This window comes from Equus caballus, chromosome 1, assembly GCF_041296265.1.
Source record: "Equus caballus isolate H_3958 breed thoroughbred chromosome 1, TB-T2T, whole genome shotgun sequence".
In the NCBI taxonomy this organism is placed as follows: Eukaryota; Metazoa; Chordata; class Mammalia; order Perissodactyla; family Equidae; genus Equus; species Equus caballus.
In genome coordinates, this window is record NC_091684.1 from 169,362,658 (window position 1) to 169,378,859 (window position 16,202).

Consider the following 16,202-nt stretch of genomic DNA (forward strand, 5'->3'; position numbering starts at 1 on the left):
TGCACATGAATCTTCACAGCAATTTTATTCGTAATTGCCAAAACTGGAAGCAACTAAGACGCCTTTCAATAGGTGGATGCATAAGCAAACTGTGGGTATCCACACAATGGAATATAACTCAGTGCTAAAAAAAAGTGAACTATCAAGCCACAAAAATATATAGAAGAACCTTAAAGACATATTACTAAGTGAAATAAGCTAATTTGAAAAGGCTACATACTGCATAATTCCAACTATGTGACATTCTGGAAAAGGCAAAACTATGCTGATAGGAAAAAGATCAGTGGTTGGGAGGAAGGCGGGAGGGATAAACAGGTGGAGCACAGGTCATTTTTAAGGCAGTGTAACTTTTCTATATGTTGCTGTAAGGGTGGATACATGTCATTATGTGTTTGTTAAAACCTGTAGAATCTGCAACACCAAGAGGGAACCCTCATGTAAACTATGCACTTTGGTTAATAATGATGTGTCAATGTTCTTCATTGATTGTAACAAAACACAGCACTGAGATGTTCAAGGGGAGGGAGTTTGGGGGTCAGTGTGTGTTGGAGGTTACATGGGAACTTTACTTTCTGCCCACTTTACTGCAACCTAAAACTGGTATAAAAATAAAGTATACTAATTAAAAGACCACAAACAAAAAACAGTTGGTAAACAATGCTCAAGTTCTTGGTAGGAAGTCTCACTACAAGTTGGGACAGATATAGAGGCAGTTCAAGTACGATCTAAAATCTCGAGTTGTTTTTATTCTATAATCACCAACTTTTTGATAGTTTTCAAAATTTGATGGCCCCAAATTTAAACACATGTCACTAGGAACAATATTTATCTGGGGGACAAGAAATATTTTTTTTTTTGCTTAAGTTACACTTAAGCAAATCTAAATAGCAAAGGCTGGAAAACTTTAAATGTAGCATGCCCCCTGGTGGTGATTTATGGGTGCTTGATTATTTTAATGCTAGGGAAAGAATCTGGTAGGATAATGCCAATGGCATGATTAAGTGGTCTGTAAAGAATGCTTTGTGAAAGAGAGAACATAACCTATATGGACTCTACCTGATGGGGAAAAAGAACGTTGGTATGACACTAAGAATAATAATTAGTGAAAGAGCTATTAGTAATTTATTAGCTTATTATCTTTTATAAACTGAGAGGGAGATGTTTTCAGTTGTGAGGATGACAACCAAGCTACTAGTATTTGTCCCTGAGATCCAGAGATGTTAGATGTTTTGATGTAAGATGTTAGATGTAAGGGACAGATACAATCTTGTATGTACCACTTCCATATGATTATGGACAGTTGCTGTGCACATACAATTTTATAGCTTGGTGGGTCACAATTCCAAGTATATGATGGGAAGCTCAGGTTGCACAGCATCATGGTGACACTTGTTCAGGTGTTCACTCTCGACTGAGGCCCAGAAGCAAGCCAAAAGTTCTGTCTCAAAAGTAGATTAGTATCTAAAAGTAGATTTAGTGTCTGCAGAAGATGGCATATTTGTGCTCCCGAAGCCTAAATGTCTGGGTTGTGATTCACCTATAGATACCTTCCAAAGGCAACTTTCAGTGTCTCTCTGTGTCACAGATGCTTTATGGTATTTGCTGGATCAGATGGACCGAGTGTCAGAGCAGCTTTCAAGGCAGTCTGGGGCTGCTTTAGAGCCTTCTCTGATTCTAGGCCTTATTCAAAACTGGAAATCTTTTGGGTTACTTGGTTATTACAGTTGTATGAGTTCTTTATGTATGTTGGAAATTAACACCTTATCAGATATATGATAAGCAAATATTTTCTTCCAGTTGGTGGGTTGTATTTTTGTTTTGTTGATGGTTTCCTATGTCTTGCAGAAGCTTTTTAGTCTGATGTAGTCTCATTTGTCTATTTTTTTTTTTGTATCCCTTGACTGAGTACACATAGTATTTGAAAAATGCAGGCAAGACCAATATCAAAGGGCATGCTGCCTGTATTTTCTTCCATGAGTTTTATGGTTTCAGGTTTTACATTCAAGTTTTAAATCTATTTTGAGTTAATTGTTGTGTATAGTGGAAAATAATGGTCTATTTTATTCTTTTGCATATGGCTGTCCAGTTTTCCAGAAGCCATTTATTAAAGAAACGTTCCTTTCTCCATGATATGTTCCTGGCTCCTCTGTCCAAGTTTAGATGTCCATAGATGTGTGGTTTTCCTTCTGGACTTTCAATTCTGTTCCATTGGTCTGTGTGTCCGTTTTTCTGCCAGAAATATGCTGTTTTAATTATTATAGCTTTGTAGTATATTTGAAGTCAGGGATCATGAGGACTGCAGCTTTGTTCTTTTTTCTCAGAATTGCTTTGGCTATTTTGGATCATCAGTTGCTCCACACAAATTCTAGGGTCATTCATTCTATTTCTTTAAGGAAGGTCATTTGGATTCTGATTGGGATTGCATTGACTCTGTAGATTCTTTGAGGTAATATGGACATTTTAACTAGATTTATTCTTCCATCCATGATCAGGGAATATCTTTTCATTTATTTATGTCGTTCAATTTCTTTCAATAATGTCTTATAGTTTTCAATGTATAGGTATTTCATCTCCTTGGTTAAATTTATTCCTAGATATTTAATTGTTTTTGTTGTCACTGTAAATGGGATTGTATTCTTGACTTATGCTGCTAGTTTGTTATTAGTTCACAGAAATGCAACTGATTTTTGTATGTTGATTTTGTACCTTTCAACTTTGCTGTAGTTGATTATTTCTAATAGTTTTCTGGTGGGTGTCTTAGGATATTCTGTATATAGAATCATGCCATCCACAAACTGTGAAGTTTCAGTTATTCCTTTCCAATTTGAGTACATTTTATTTCTTTTTATAGCCTAATTGGTTTGGCCAACGCCTCTAATACTATGTTGAATAAGACTGGCCAGAGTGGGCATCTTGCTTGTTTCTCTTCTAAGAAGGATTATTTTCAGGTTTTCACCATGAAGTATGATGTTGACTGTGGGTCTGTCATACATGTCCTTTATTATGTTGAGGGGCTTTCCTTCTATACCTGTTTTATTGAGAATTTTTATCAAAAGTGGATGTTGAATCCTGTCAAATGCTTTATCTGCATCTATTGAGATGATCATGTGATTTTTATTCCTCATTTTGTTACTGTGGTGTATCATACTGATTGATTTGAAATTGTTGAACGATCCCTGCATCTCTGCAATATATCCTACTTGATCATAGTGCATGATCCTTTTATTTTTTTTATTCATTTATTTATTTTTTATTGTAGTAACATTGGTTTATAACCCTATATGAATTTCAGGTGTATATCATAAGGTATTTCAAATTCTGTGTAGGGTACATCATGTTCAACACTCAAAGACTGTTTACAATCCATCACCATACACAAATTGCTAATGACCTCTTCAACCCTCCTCCTTACCCCCTTCCCCTCTGGTAACCAGTAATCCAATCTCTGTTGCTATTTGTTTGTTTGTTATTGTTTTGATCTTCTACTTATGAATGAAATCATACAGTATTTGACTTTCTCCCTCTGACTTATTTCACTTTGCATAATACCCTCAAAGTCTATCCATGTTGTCACAAGTGGCCAGATTTCATCATTTCTTATGGCTGAGTAGTATTCTATTGTGTATATATACCACATCTTCTTTATGCATTGGGCACCTAGATTGCTTCCAAGTCTTGGCTATTGTGAATAATGCGGTGATGAAGATAGAGGTGCATGTATCTTTATGCATTTGCTGTTTTCAAGTTCTTTGGATAAATATTCAGCCATGGAATAGCTGGATCATATGGTAGATCTATTCTTAATTTTCTAAGGAAACTCCATACTGTTTTCTGCAGTGGCTGCGCCAATTTTCACTTCCACTAGCTCCTCTCCTACACTTGTTGATTCCTGTCTTGTTAATTATAGCCAATCTGACCAGAGTGAGTTGATACCTCACTGCAGTTTTGATTTGCATTTCCCTGATAGTTTATGATGTTTAACATCTTTTCATGTTCCTATTGGCCATCTGTATGTCCTTGGGGAAATCTCTGTTCAGATCTTTTGCCCATTTTTTAATTGGGTTGTTAGATTTGGTTGGTGAGATGTATGAGTTCTTTGTATATTTTTTATATGAATCCCTTATGTGATATATAGTTTGCAGATATCTTCTACCAATTGTTAGGCTGTCTTTTCATTTTGTTGATGGTTTCCTTTGCTGTGCAGAAGGTTTTTAGCTTGAGGGAATCTCAGTGTTTATTTTTCCTATTGTTTCCCTTGCCTGGTCAGACATGGTATTTGAAAAAATGCTGCTAATATCAATGTTGAAAAGCATACTGCCTATGTTTTATTCTAGAAGTTTCATGGTTGCATATCTTACATTCAAGTCTTTAATGAATTTTGAGTTGATTTTTGTGCATGGTGTAGGATAATGGTCTACATTCATTCTTTTGTTTGGCTTTCCAGTTTTCCCAATACTATCTATTGAAGAGACTCTCATTCTCCATTGTATGTTTTTGGAACACTTGTCGAAAATTAGTTGTCCATATCTGTGGATTTATTTCTTGGCCTTCAATTCTGTTCCATTGATCTGGTCCCTGCTTTTGTGCCAGTACTATACTGTTTTGGTTACTATAGCTTTGTAGTATATTTTGAAATCAAGGAATGTGATACCTCCAGCTTTGTTTTTTTTCCTCAGGATTCCTTTGGCTATTGGGGGTCTTTTGTTGGTCCATATATATTTTAGGATTCTTTGTTCTATTTCTGTGAAAAATGTTGTTGGAACTTTCATAGGGATTGCATGGAATTTATAGATTGCTTTAGGAAGTATGGACATTTTAACTAGGATAATTCTACCAATCCAAGAGCATGGAATATCTTGTCATTTCTTTGTGTCTTCGATTTCTTTCAACAATGTTTTATAGATTTCAGCATACAGATCTTTCACATCTTTGGTTTATTCCTAGGTATTCTTCTTTTTGTTGCTATTGTAAATGGGATTGTATTCTTCATTCCTCTTTCTGATACTTTGTTGTTAGTGTATAGAAACAAAACTGATTTTTATGTTGATATTGTATCCTGCCACTTGACTCTATTCATTTATTAATTCCAAAAGTTTTGTAGTGGGTTCTTCAGGATTTTCTATATATAAAATCATGTCATCTGCAAATAGCAGCAGTTTCACTTCTTCCTTTCCAATTTGCATCCCTTTTATTTCTTTTTCTTGCCTGATTGCTCTGGCTAGGACTTCCGATATTATGTTAAATAAGAATTTTGAAATTGGGGATCCTTGTCTGGTTCCTGTTCTTGGAAGGATAGCTTTCATTTTTTCTCAATTGAGAATGATATTTGTTGTGCGTTGTCATATATGGTCTTTATGATGTTGAGATATTTTCCTTCTATAACCAATTTATTTAGAGGTTTTATCATAAATGGATGCTGCATCTTGTTAAATGCTTTCTGTGCATCTGTTGAGATGATCATGTGATTTTTATTCTTCAATTTGTTAATGTGGTGTATCACATTGATTGATTTGCAGATGTTAAACCATCCCTGCATCCCTGGAATAAATCCCACTTGATCATGCAATATGATCTTTTTAATATATTTGACTTGTTAGTATTTTGCTGAGGATTTTTGAAACAATGTTCATCAGTGATATTGGCTTGTAATTTTCATTTTTTATGATGTCCTTCTCTGGTTTGGTATCAGGATGATGTTGGCTTCCTAGAATGAGTTAGGAAGCTTCCCCTGCTCGTCAATCTTTTGGAACATTTGAAGATGGATAGATATTAAGGCTTCTTTGAATGGTAGAACTTACCAGGGAAGCCATTTGGTCGTGGTCTTTTATTTGGGGGGAGGTTTTTGATTACAGCTTCTATCTTCTTAGTGGTAATTGTTCTGTTCAAATTCTCTATTACTTGTTGATTCAGTTTTAGAAGGTTGACTGATTCTTATACCTTATCCATTTCTTCTAGACTATGCAATTTGTTGGCATGTACTTTTCATAGTATTCTCTTGTAATCATCTGTATTTCTGATTTATCCATTGTAATATCTCTTCTTTCATTTATGAATTTATTTACTTGAGCCTTCACTCTTTTTTTGCTTAGTGAGTCTAGTTAAAGGTTTGTCAATGTTGTTTACCTTCTCAAAGAATCATCTTTTGGTTTTATTGACTTTCCTGTTGTTATTTCATTTCTTTCTGCTCTGATTTTTATTATTTCCTACCTTCTGCTACTTTGAGGCTTTATTTATTCTTCCTTTTCCTCTTCCATTAGGTGCATTGTTAGATTGTTTACTTGACATTTTTCTTGTTTGTTGAGATAGGTCTGAATTGCCATATAGTTCCCTCTTTGAACCACTATTTCTGTATCCCATAGATTTTGGTATGTCAGATTTTCATTTTCATTTATCTCCTGGTAATTTTTGATTTCTCTTTGATTTCTTCATTTTCCAAATCATCGTTGAGTAGCAGTTTGTTTAATGTCCACATAATTGTGGCTTTTCTGATTTTCTCCCTGTAGTTGATTTATAGTTTCATACCTTTGTGGTCAGAAAAGATGCTTGGTATCATTTCAATCTTCTTAAATTTAATGAGACTTGTTCTGTGGCCTAGTATGTCTTCAATTGAGGAGAATGTTCCATAAGCATTTGAAAAGAATGTGCATTCTGTGGTTTTGAATGGAATGTTCTATATAGATCTACTAAATCCATCTAGTGTGAGGTGTCATTTAAGGCCAATGTTTCCTTATTGATCTTTTTGAATTTTTGGTGGAATTCTCCAGAGAAGCCATCTGGTCTGGACTTTTGTGTTTTGGGAGGTTTGTGATTACTGTTTGAATCTCTTTACATGTGATTGGTCTATTCAGATTCTCTATTTATTCCTGATTCAGTTTTGGGAAGTTGTATGATACTAAGAATTTATCCATTCATTCTAGGTTTTCAAGTTTGTTGACATATAGCCTTTCAGAGTATTTTCTTCTAATCCTTTGTATCTCTGTGGTGTCCATTGTAATTTGTCTTCTATCATCTCTGATTTTATTGAATCTTCTCTTCTTTTTTTCTTAATAAATCTGGCTAAAGTTTTGCCAATTTTGTTTATCTTCTCAATGAATTAGCTCTTGGTTTCATTGATCCTTTCTACTGTTTTGTTTTTTTTTTTTTACTTTCTATTACATTTAATTCTGCTCTAATTTTTATTATTTGCCTGCTTCTACTGACTTTGTACTTTGTTTGTTCTATTTTTCTAGTGCTTTTCAGTGTGGTTTAACATTACTTATTTGAGATTTTTCTTTTTTGTTGATGTTGGTCTGTTTTGCTATAAATTTCCCTCTTAATATTGATTTTGCTCCATCCCATAAGAGTCAGTATGTTATGTTTTCATGTTTGTTTGTTTCCAAGTATTTTTTTATTTCTCCTTTGACTTCCTCATTGATCTAATGGTTGGTTAGTAGCATGATGTTTAGTCCGCACATATTCATGGCTTTCTCAGCTTTTTACTTTTAGTTCATTTCTATTTTTATAGAAATGTATTGAGAAAAGATGCTTCATAGGATTTCAATCTTCTTGAATTTATTGAGGCTTTCCTTGTTTCCCAATATGTGGTCTATCTTTGAGAATGTTCCATGTGCACTTGAGAAGAATGTGTATTCTGCTGTTTTTGGAGGGAATGTTCTATTTACATATATTTTAAGTTTGTTTAGTCTAGTGTTCCATTTAAGGCCACTCTTTCTTTGTTGACTTTCTGTCTAGATGATCTATCCAGTGATGTTAAGTTGGACGTGGAGTCCTCTCTTATTATGTTGCTGTCAATTCTACCCTTTAGGAGTGTTAATAGTTGCTTTTTATACTATAGTGCTCCTCTGTTAATACATATTAATATATATTAAATTGTTATATCCTCCTGGTGGAATTTCCCTCTTGTCAAGATAACTGCACCTGTTTGTCTCTCATCTTTTTTATCTTGAAGTTGGCTTTGTCTAATATAAGTATGACTACATCTACTTTCTTTTGCTTGCCATTAGCTTCGAGTAGCAACTTCCATTCATTCTCTCTGACCCCATGTTTTTCTTTAGAACTCAAATGTGTTCCCTGAGGCAACATATTGTTGGATCTGATTTTTTAATCCAGCTAACCACTCTGAGTCTTTTGATTGGTGAATTCAATCCATTTACATTTAGTGTGATTATTGATACATGAGGGCTTAATACTATCATTTTATCACTTGTTTTACACCTGTTCTATATTTTCATTGTTTCTTTCCCCCTGTATTTCTGACTACTATTTCAGTTTAGTGGTTTTCTCACTTTTATCTTTATTATTTTTGACTCTGCTCTGATTTTTTTATTGCGGTTTCTATGAGATTTATATAAAAGGCATCAGAAATGAGATAGTCTATTTTCTGACAAACTCTTATCTGCATTAACCTAAGTATGTTCCAACTTATTCCTCTTTCCTTTGCATGTTTTTGTTGTCACAAATTATTCTTTTTTGTGTTGTGAGTTTGTAACTAAATTGAAGTATTTATAGTTTTTTTGGTGTTTTCTTTTCCTTTTTTTATGTTATAATTATTTGATAACCTATTCTGATAGAGAGCTGCAATTTTCTGATTTTGTCTGTCTTTTTACCTCCTTGTTCAAAGCTTTGAAGATCTTTGTCTTTCTGTTTAAGGCAGGAGCACTCCCTTTATCATTTCTCATAAGACAAGTATAATTGTGATGAATTCCCTAAGCTTTTATTTATCTGGGAAAGCTTTTATTTCTCTGTCATATCTAAAGAATAATTTGACTGAATACAGTATTCTTGGCTGATAGTTTCTGTCTTTCAGTATTTTAAAAACGTCATTCCATTCTCTCTTAGCCTGGAAGATTTTTGCTGAGAAATTTGCTGAGAGCCTGATAGGGGTTCCTTTGTAGGTGATATTCTTCTGCCTGGCTGCACTTTATATTTTTTCTTCATTATTGACTTTTGACAGTTTCAATTTCATATGCCTTCGGGAAATCATTTTTGCATTAATGTATTTAGGGGTAGTATTGGCTTTATGTTCTTGTGGGTTCGGTTTCTTCAACATGTTTGTGAAATTCTTAAGTGTTATTTCTTTGTACAATGTCTCTCTCATTTATCCCTAACTTTGCACTCTGGGGTTACTCTATTCCTTCTGTTACTTCTCCTGTTTGAGTCAGATATTTCTCAAATAATTTCTTCATTTAAAAAAAAAAATTGTAGTTCACTTTTCTTTTCCACCTAAAGTATTTCTAGATTTCGACCTTCTAGGTCACCTATTCTCTGCTCCTTAAGGGCTGCTCTATTTTTTCTGTTTTCAATATTATTGTTTTACTCCTTAATTGTGTTCTTCTTACCCAGAATTTCTGTATAGTTTTTTTTTTTTGATGGCTTCAATTTCTCTGTTGAAGTGTTCCTTCTGCTCACTAATTTTATTCCTGAGCTTATTGCACTATATTTCTGAGGTTTTTTAAAACTCATTGAGTTTCCTCATAACAACTATTTTGAATTCTCTGTCATTTCTCTGTAGCCTTCTGTGACTTCAGTTTTGGCTTATGGAGACTTGTTGTTTTCCTTCTTTTTTGCAGTGCTACCATAGTTCTTCATGGCTTGAGTTGATCTGCCACCACTTGTAGACAGCATTCACATGGGCAGGGCAACTGTGGCAGGGTGGGTGCTCCTGCAGGAAGAGTGCAACTCCAAAAGCATTCTTGTGCAGGTCAGGCTGCCCCTACCTCCACTCACAGTCATATTGGCTGTTGTATGAGGAACTGCATCCTAGATTGCTGCTGCAAGGGAATTGGAGGGGTACTCTTCTTTAGTTCTACTGCTCCCTGGGGGTCCATTAAACCCAGACAGATGTATAGCAGTGTGGATCTCTCAGGCACCCTGTTGTGTTGTGTAGGGAATACTCTGTTGGTCAATGGATGTCCATTTAGTTGTAACTCAGAGGGGAGAAACAAAGGGAACCACTCTCTCTGCCATGATGCTGACATCATGCTCTGGACATTCTCTTTGTCCACATGTCCAGAATGACATGTCCTCCAGAATTTGGCATCTTTTACTTGAGGTCTTTTTAGCTTCCCATCCTCCTCTCTGCAACCATAATTTACAGTGGTGGTGGATGCTTCAATAGTATCTCAGTTGGAATTTGTTGTTTATTTCTCTACTCAAAGATAATTTGAAATTTGTGATATTCCCTGTCTCCTAGTAATTACGTGGAGTGGTATTTGTGTTTTTCTTTGTGATCCTTATTAACTTTACAGTTTTTGGTGATGATATTTTTAGACAGTCAGATTTGTGTGGCTGTCATTATAGGAGGATTAATCAGAATACAAAAGTTATAAAGTCTCTTTTATGAAATTTGCATTTTAATCTGTCTTCACTGTGTGGTAAAATTTCATTTGTTTGTTTTTTTTTAATATGGAAAGCTGTTTGCTGTTTTTTTTCCCAAACTCCATTTATTGAACACTTATTTATATGTCTACCTGACATTTTTAAATTTCTAATAGTTTCATATATGCATGAGTCAGTTCAGGGATCTCCAAATTCAATGGTCAAATTGTTTCTCTTTGTACCACACTGTCTTAATTTTCACAGCTTCATAATAAGTTCTATTGTATGTAAGTTTTGATGTGGACATATGTTTTCATTTCTCTTGAGCGTATTTCTAAAAATGAAGTTTTTGGGTCAAATGGAAACTCTAGGTTTAACAGTTTTAGGAACTGAAAAACTGTTTTCCAGAGCAGGTGGACCATTTTGCAATCTCACCTATGTATGAAGACTCTATTTTCTCCACATCACTGCCAACACTTGCTATAATCTGTCTTTTTGATTATACCCTTCCAAGATTGTATGTGAAGTGATATCTCACTGGGGTTAGACTTTCATTTCTCTATTGGCTAATGATGTTGAACATCTTTTAATTTCTTTATTGGTCATTTGAATATTTTTTAAAGAAACTTCTATTGCCCATTTTAACAACAGTTGTCTTTTTACCATAGAATTTCAAGAGTTCTTTATATATTCAGATATGAGGCCCTTATCAATATATAATTAGCAAATAATTTTCCATTCTCTAGGTTTTCTTTTTTCTTTCTTGATGATGTCCTTTGAAGCCAAAAAGGATTATTTTGATGAAGTTCAGTTTTTTTTTTTTTTATAGTTTCTTCTTTTGGTGTCACATCTAAGAATGTCTTACGTAATACAAGGTCATACATATTTATTGCTGTTTTATTCTCAGCTTTTTGCTATTTTATTCTTACATTTATGTATGATCTATTGGGAGTTAATTTTTGTGAATAGTATAGGGAACAGGTTCCTATTGCATTCTTTTCCACTAATTGCTTATCTTAAGAAAAGTTTAAATTAGTTTGTTAAATGATTTACACTAATTTATGCCTAACCAGTATAGCATGTCTGAAAATCAACATCTTGGGAGACTTTAACTTTGAGTAATAGCTTATGTTAAATTAAAATTTCCAGAGCTATCAACTATGCAGTTTGGACAAAATGTAAAATGTAACTCTTTGAAGATGCTGGAGAGTAACACGAAGCACACAGAAACTTGAATGAGTCAGCCCTTGAAATAAGAGTTTACATAGTGTCTTTTTTTTGAAGAAGACTAGCCCTGAGCTAACATCTCTCACCAATCCTCATCTTTGTGCTGAGGAAGATTAGCCCTGAGGTAACATCCATGCCCATCTTCTTCTATATTATATGTGGGACACTTACCACAGCATGGCTTAATATGTCGTGCATAGGTCTGTGCCTAGGATCCCAACTGGCAAACCCTGGGTCACCAAATTAGAGCACACAAACTTAACCACTATGCAACCAGGCCAGCCCTTATACTATTTGTGCCTGAAGAAAATCCCTTAATCAGCATATGGTAGCTAAAAGTCAACAAGAACATTTTAGTCTGAAAGGATTACAAAATCAGAGGATGGAGTTTGACATGACAAAACTGGCTGAAAAATGAGGGGTAAAATTCAATAAAGGAGGGAGTCTCAGTAATGGTGGTCTCAAATTATGTTAATGATCCTCACTCAAATCTTTGGCTCTCCTCTTAAGCAAACATAAGTTCTATAGACTTTGAGATTACCGGTCAAAAGTAAAACCTAAGAGGCCAAAAATTTTGAACAGTTTCAGTAAGGCAGGCAGAATTTGGAACATAAGTCCAGTCATATTAACTATATGCTAGAGCAAGAATAAATACTCTCCAGAGGAAGATAATGGAATCTAGAATCTGCAGAATGCATTGTTCACAATATATGGTTCAGATGAAAACAATTAAAGATAGAAATAAATAGGAAAGTGCGGAATCCAATAAAATAAGGCAATCAATAAGAGCTGAAATCAGGATGATTTAAATGTTGGAATTAGGGGACAAGGATATAAAAGTAGCTATTATAAATATGCTCAAGGTCATAAAAAACAATATCATAATAGTGACTGTACAGATAAGAAATAGCATAGGAATGGAAGATATAAGAAGAAACTAATGAAAATTCTAGATGGGCTAAATAGCAGGTTGAATATTTCAGAAAAGTAAGTTAATGTGAAGATAGAGCAATAGAAATCATTCTATCTGAATAAACATGAAAAGGAAGACCAAAAAATACGAAGTGAGCCTAAGCAGTCAGTGGGATAATATCAAGCAGTCTAATTTAAGTGTAATTAGAGTGCCTGAAAGGAGAGATTGTGGAATGAAAAATTTATTTGCTGAATGAATGCATTGAAATCCTCAGATTTGGTGTAAACAAAATGACTTGCACATCCAAACAACTCAATGAGATCCAAGTGAGGATATACATAAATGAAGATAATCACATCTAAGTATATCATGGTCAAACTACTGAAGATGAAAGAGAATATGTGGAAAGCAGCAAGAGTTAAACAACTTATTACTTACACAAAACAAATAATAAGAATGGTGGCTAATGTCTCATTAGAAATAATACGACCAAAAGATAATGGAATGGCAACTTAAAAATGGTGAAAGAAAAAACATCTGTCACCATAATTTTATATCTTCCAATAATATCTTTCATAAATGATGGTAAAGTCAAGTCATTCTCAGACATGAAAGAATTTCATTGCCAGCAGGTCTACTTTATAAAATATACTGAAAGAATTTTTTAGGTTAAAAGGAAATTATATGAAATGGAAACACATGTCTCTAGGAAGGGAAGAAAAGTACCAGAAATTCTAAATATGTGGTTTATTATGAAAGACTATATACTTTTTCTCTTAATTTCTTTAAGATATATTGTTGTTTAAAGCAAAAGTCGTAACATCATATTGTGGAGTTAATAATGTATGTACATGTAATATATATGACAGAACCACAACCATAATTTGATGTTTTAACAACCTTATTTTAGTAATTGATTGAAGAAATAAGCAAAATTCAGAAAAACATAGATGATTTGAACAATAACATTATAAACTTGACCTCATTGGTTATTATTCTATACCCAACAGAAGTAGAATACACATCCTTTCTAAAAGCACATGTAATGCTCACTAAGATTGGTCAGAAAATTAATCTCAAAAAAACCACAAGATGTGCATCTTAACAAAGTATGTTCTCAGAACACAGTGCGTTTAAATTAGAAATCAACAAACATAAGATACGTAGAAAAGTTTATGCATCATATCTCCCAACACTTTCAAGGAAGAACTTAAAAGGGAGATTGGAAAGGTTTTGAACTGAATTATAAGAAAATTACACTATGTCAAAATTTGTTATGCAATAAAGCGTAACTTAGATGGAATTTATTACTTTAATGATGTCATTAGAAAAGAAAAACTTTTAAATGAATTATCAAAGTTTCTCATTTAAGAAGCTAGAAAAGAACAAGCAAATTAAATCCAAATAAACTAAAGGAAAGAAATATTACAATAAAGAGAAGAAATCGATTAAATAGAAAATCGACAAAATATAGTAAATTTATGTATTAGAGTTGTCCAGAAAAACAGACCAATAGGGTATGTGTGTGTGTGTGTGTGTGTGTGTGTGTGTGTGTGTGTGTGTGATTGAAGAATTAGCTCAAACGGTTGTGGAGACTGCCAAGTGCAAAATCTGGCAGGCTGAAGACCCAGGGAAGAGTTGATGTTAAAACTTGAATCAAAATGCAGTCTGAAGGCAGAATTCCCTTTTGCTGAGGAGATGTCTCTCTGTTTTCTCCTAGGTCTTCAATTGATTGGATAAACCAATTCACATCAGAAAAGATAGTCTGCTTTACTTAGCTGTCTATTGATTCAAATACTACTCTCAGCTAAAGAATATCTTCACAGAGGCATCTAGACTTGTGTTTGACCAGATATTTGGGTACTGTTGTCCAGTCAAATTGACACATATAATTAACCATCACAATTAACTGAGTCAAAAACTGAATTTTGGTTGTAGTTAGAAAGAATCTCTTTATTTCCATGTTATAGACAATTAACACAGACATATACAGAAATACCATTAAATCACTTCTTTTGGTTTGAACTTGATTTTTAGAGATTGCTCTTTTTAAAATTTAATTTCATTTTAAATTATGTAAAAGTATTTGCATGATTTTAAATTCAAAACTATAAAATAAGACATTCATAAAACTCTATCTTTTATCACTGTCCTTTGCCCTATTTCCTTCTCCCTCTACAAGAACACAATTTTTATTTTGTTTGCCCTTTAAAATATATTTATATGAGTATTTGTAAATACATATTTATAAATTATATATACTTGTAAATCTAATATGTGTATCCCCATTAGAAGGTGAAATTAGCATACTAGAGACACTCTTTTGAACCTTACTGTTTTCACTCAACATATACTTTGTAGATTCCTCCAAGGCAGTACTTAGACATAGTCCTCACTCATTTTCATAGTTTCTTAATGTTCCATTGCGTACAGTTAATGCACATAATTTATGGAGTTATTACTGATTGTCATTCAGATATTTTCCTTTCTTTCGTTATTAAAAACAATGCTTCAACAAGTAACCTTGTAAATTGTTTATTTTGCATTTTTTCAAATGTACCCTTAGGATAGAATTAACATTACTGGGTCAAAAGTTAGTAGTATGATAATTTTTGTAGATATTGCTAAGAGGTTATACCCTTTTGTACTCTCATCAACAATGCATAAGTTTCCCTTTCTGTACAGCTTTATCAACAGCTCATATTATCAAATATTGACGTCGGATATTTGATGCCTTGTAGATCAAAACTGATATTTCATCTTAATTTTACTATGCATATATCTGAGCATGAGAGAGCTTGAACATTTTATCATGTATTTAAGGATCATTTATATCTCCTTATATATGAACTGTAAATTCATATATTTTGGCCCATTTTTCTGTGTGTTGACATTTTTTAAAGAAATTCTTTATATATTAGAGCTATCATTCTTTGTGATGTAAGTTGTAAATACTTTACCCTAGTATTTCCTTTTTTATTTTTTCACTGTTCTCAGTTTTATCATGCATTTAAAAGATTACTTTTATGTAGCTAATATTGTCAATCTTTATCATATTCATGGATTATAAAGAGATTAACCTATGTTTTCTTTTAATATACATGTAGAATTTTTAAAAAAGATTTATGCTTGAATTTATTTAGAAATTGTCCAGCCATATGGCATGAGAAATAAGGACAATGTATCTTTTCTCATCTTGCTATCCAGTTATTCTACCAATACATTAATAGAGACTTCCTTTTTCCTCTCATTTGAGATACTGTCAATATCATATGCTAATTTCCTTATGTGTTTTTAACACATACTTATTGAGTTTCTATTTTCTCTTTCTTTCTGGAGTAAACACAAATTTTACCCTCATCATCTGACTCTCCTTATCTATTAATTCAAGGCACTATGAAAAATTACATTCTTTTTTTACTTAGAATATTTAATCTCCATTTTTAGCTTAGTTCAGTGATTTTTGCTGAAGAGAGGAGCTATTTATCAGAATCACTTGTTAAACATTTTTACAACCTATATTTCCCTTTACTTCTATCTTGAATTTCTGGCATATTTTCCTAGGATGGTAGAGTCTATGTGCATGAATATAAGCTTGCACATAAATATATGCACTTCCAAATACTACTACCATGCCATAAATGAGCATCTGCTATAATTGGAATGTGCCATATCCCTTAAGTATTTGGGGATAAAATAAAGTTGAGAATTTATGTTTTGTTGATATACAGGATTTATATGCTAA